The sequence below is a fragment of the Aegilops tauschii genome, chromosome 7 (assembly GCF_002575655.3).
Source record: "Aegilops tauschii subsp. strangulata cultivar AL8/78 chromosome 7, Aet v6.0, whole genome shotgun sequence".
NCBI classification, from domain to species: domain Eukaryota; kingdom Viridiplantae; phylum Streptophyta; class Magnoliopsida; order Poales; family Poaceae; genus Aegilops; species Aegilops tauschii.
The window spans coordinates 130,744,658-130,748,458 of record NC_053041.3 but is presented as its reverse complement, the minus strand read 5'-3'; the positions used below and the strand labels follow the sequence as shown (position 1 = coordinate 130,748,458).

General features: G+C 43.0%; 1 long non-coding RNA gene across 1 annotated transcript; it reads left to right on the top strand.

Annotated features, from left to right (window-relative positions):
- Window positions 1-246: 246 nt before the first annotated feature.
- LOC109773400 (uncharacterized) lies at window positions 247-2,691 on the top strand. Its single transcript, XR_002235301.4, has 4 exons — window positions 247-372; window positions 477-576; window positions 1,816-1,882; window positions 2,398-2,691. It is a non-coding gene; the product is annotated as an uncharacterized lncRNA (long non-coding RNA).
- The last annotated feature ends 1,110 nt before the right edge of the window (window positions 2,692-3,801 follow it).

Sequence of the window (3,801 nt, the reverse complement as noted above, 5' to 3'; positions counted from 1 at the left end):
CGATGCCATGGTCGCCTCACTGGGCGACGCCAAGGGGAAGCGGGGCCGAAGCGTCGGCTGCAATTAGAATCCACTTGCCGGTGATTTAGCACGTAGTCAATCTCAGTTGCTGCAGGCATTAATCGCAATTGATGTGCGCCACTCTTTCCGGCGTCCGATTATTGCTGATCGCTTATGATTCTTATTCAGTTTCTTCCTTTATGTGATTCGTCTTCTTCCTTTATTAGATGCACGACGACGCTCACAATTCTGGTTCAGTTTCTTCCTTTAATCGTTGCGCGTCTATATAATCTCCACCCACCCTGCTAGCTGCTACTGCTCATTCCCCAACTTTATTTGGCAGGGTCACATCTTCTGGCCATGCTTCGCCAGGTTGCCACCGCAGGCCTATCGCCCCTCCTTCCTCACATATTCCATCCAGTTACTACTGATACCGAGTCCCTTCTGATTCATGACAGGCACTTGTTCTGCTGCAGGTGCTCTCACATCTCGGTTGATGTATTGGAACTGCCGACGGGTTCTGGTGGTTATTTCAGGCACTTCTAAAGCTCACGATTTGCAATGGTTGGCACCCAGGTTAGTATACATGTACTCACATGTCTTATTGTACATATGTATGTAAGCTCACGATTTGTAAAATTTGATGCTACTGACTGTCTAATTGTGTATACACTTCCAGAGTCTCACTCACATATCTTATCATCCATATATGTATGTGTGCCTACAATTTGTAAAATTTGATGCTACTGACAGTGTATACAGTTCCAGAGTCTCAAACACTCCTACTATTGACTATTGTTGTTGAGGATAAGCTCTAAACAACATATGCGATTTTCTGATGCACACTAATTACATGTTGTAGGACTTACAGTGCCTCATCTTCCTTACACCAAGACAAGTTCTTGCATGGATAAAGCCAGTAGGAATAATGTAGAGCTGTAATTCAAAGTCACTTCAATAATTAACGTATCTATATTGCTGAAACACAACAGTATAACTTGAATTTGGTCCATCCTACCGGAATTGGTTATGAAAATATAAGTTTAGCTTAAATTGTTTCATGTAAATTCTGGGACGATGATGCATGTGATGTTGGTGTGGTTGTGAGATTTAGGGTTATGGTTTCTTGGTTCTGATTCTCGATATCATGGTCAGTTTGTTGTTACTGTACAGGACATAATCTTGGGTGTCCATGTGGTGGAAATAAGCTACTGATATACAGTTTTAGTGTTCTATTTCAAAAGATGTCTTAGTTTCTGACTGTTATTAATCCCCATTCATTTGTTCCATGGCTACCCATGTATTGATCAAATACTATATCTACAGTACCAGCATTAAGAGTCTGTGATGTCATACCATGTTCATAAATTTAATTGGCTTATTTGTGTCCTCTGTTGTTCTTCTACTCATATTCATGTTAACCGGTGAATATTTATACCATCCCTTTTTACATTAAAATGTAAACCACTATTTTCTACAGCCAAGGTTGAGAAATCGATCCAAACAACCATCAGAATTTGCAATGCATATGACATCCTCCCAAAAGTGCAAGATTGATTTGCAGTCGTCTGAAATGACAGTTGATGTTGCATATTAATTCAGTTTTTATAATGGTTTATTAAGACATGTTTTTCAGTTTTTAATTATATTTCTCACATGTTTATATGTATTAAGAGGCATATTTGTCATTCTGCATAGTCTGAAATTATTTATTGATTTATCTTTCAGTATATTTTTACTTTTGCATATTGCTAACTTATTAAGAGGCAATATTCCTAAACCTTTTTTACTGTTATTACCGTTCTACTGTAATAGGGCATTGCGTCTACCGTGCACTGTCCTCTTCATCATGTTTGAGGGTGATCAGACCTCCAGCCAATTGGTATACTCTCCATATACTACTGATGTCCGCGGTTTGGCGACTTTAAAAAAAATGTGAAACTGCACTTCTGTACTCTAAGCGTCTTCCTCTCTATTTATATGGGTAATACAGTATATGTGAACATGTTTAATTGTTGGGATAAAAAAGTTTCAGTTGATTGTAACCGCTTCTTCATCATAGAAAAAAGCAGACCATATGTTACTTCAATCAATGTGGGGATTTTATTAATGCTATTGTAGCTTGGAATTGTCTACTAAAGTCTTGTGAAGCTACCATCCAGTTCTACATTTGGCCAAAAATACCTCCAGATAGTTCGAATGTCGGCTTTTGATATTCCCGTATGGCCTACCATACGGGTAACTTTATTGTTACAAGCTATCTGTACATCAAAGATTAGTCTCTCACCCTGATGCCAACAAATCATGTTATCCTCTTTATATATACAGATAGCCATTATACATCCATACATTTCTTTACTTGATCTCTAAGTTTCAATGTTTTTTTGGGATGCACAGGGTCTGCATGTGTCCACGAAGAGAAAATTGCAAAAGGACGACTATTAAAGCATCAAGTGTTAGTATATTTTTGGTTTTGCGGACGGATGTGATATTGTGGATGCGTCTGCTTTCAAGGTTTTTTTAACCGAGTTATTTATGTGTGCAAAAGCTAGATCTCAAGCTTTCAACATTGTTCAGTTTCACGCGTAAATGCAGGCTTGCTTTTCTTAAAGAAATAATTTTTTTATAAGGCAGAAGGCTTTCAACATTGTTCAGCTTCATGAATAAATTCAGAATTGTTTTTCTTAAAGAATAATTTTGTTGCTGTCAAAATTGCTCGATTTATGCATAAATTCATGTAATAGATCAAAATTGAGACCACGCAGGCCTTTGATGTTCTGGCCAACGATCACCCTGTTGCATTGCTCCTGTGGTGTACCAACTATTACATCATGCTATTTATATCACCTTGATGTTTCATTATTCTGAAATATAACAGATATAATCTTAGTGTTATGTCGTATGCCATGTATTTTTAGAAATACCTACCATTTTATTGTAAAAATGTACGGGCGCGGCAACGCGCGCCATTAATGATCTAGTCAAAGACTCAAGACCAGGCGCAACCCGCCTTGAGGTAGGGCCTCGTGAGTCCCGCGCTGACTCACGAGTGCCCAGATACACCTCGCAGCCCTGCCGTGCAAGCCACGTGTCAGGGCGGGGCTGTACACGCCCCGGGGGCTCCTCCCGGAGGGGGGCCCCCTCCCACGCACAAGTGGAAGCACCATGCTCCGCGCTAGCCGTCGACACTGCCGAGGAGCGGCTATGCCCGTGCACAAGCGGAAGCACTATGCTCCGCACTGGTGATAAACAACTAAGGGCGGCTCCACGGTCGTACCAACTCAGGGAGCCCCAGAGCTCAGCATCCGGCCTCACCGCAACTCCTCCTCTCGGGAGAGCCGCGCGAGGGGCTGGACACGGGGGCTGCGCTCGGGTCACGCCCAAGCGTACGCCACCCAACCAGGTCTTCAGGGCCCGGGGGCTGCGCTCGGGTCACACCCAAGCGCACGCCGCTCAAACAGGTCTCCCGGACCTGGTCGTCGCACGCCCCTCCCGAGGCCTCGGCGAGGATAGGTATGGAAATTGTTTGCGCATCAAGGGGGACTCCTGAGCATCGCGACTCAGGAGCCTAACTGGTCACGTAGCCCCTCACTCCTTGGTCTGTCCTGGTCTTCGGTCGGCCCAACGGCGGTTGAGGTATGCGCGGGATCGGGCTCTGCCGACGCAGAACACAAAGCGGACAGGAAGAAAATCGCAAAATCTCGAAGCAAATATTACAAAATATATTGTCCTCACAATATCAAATGAAAGTTTAACGCCTCCACGAGGCATGATGCATAATTACAGGAACGAAACAGGAGA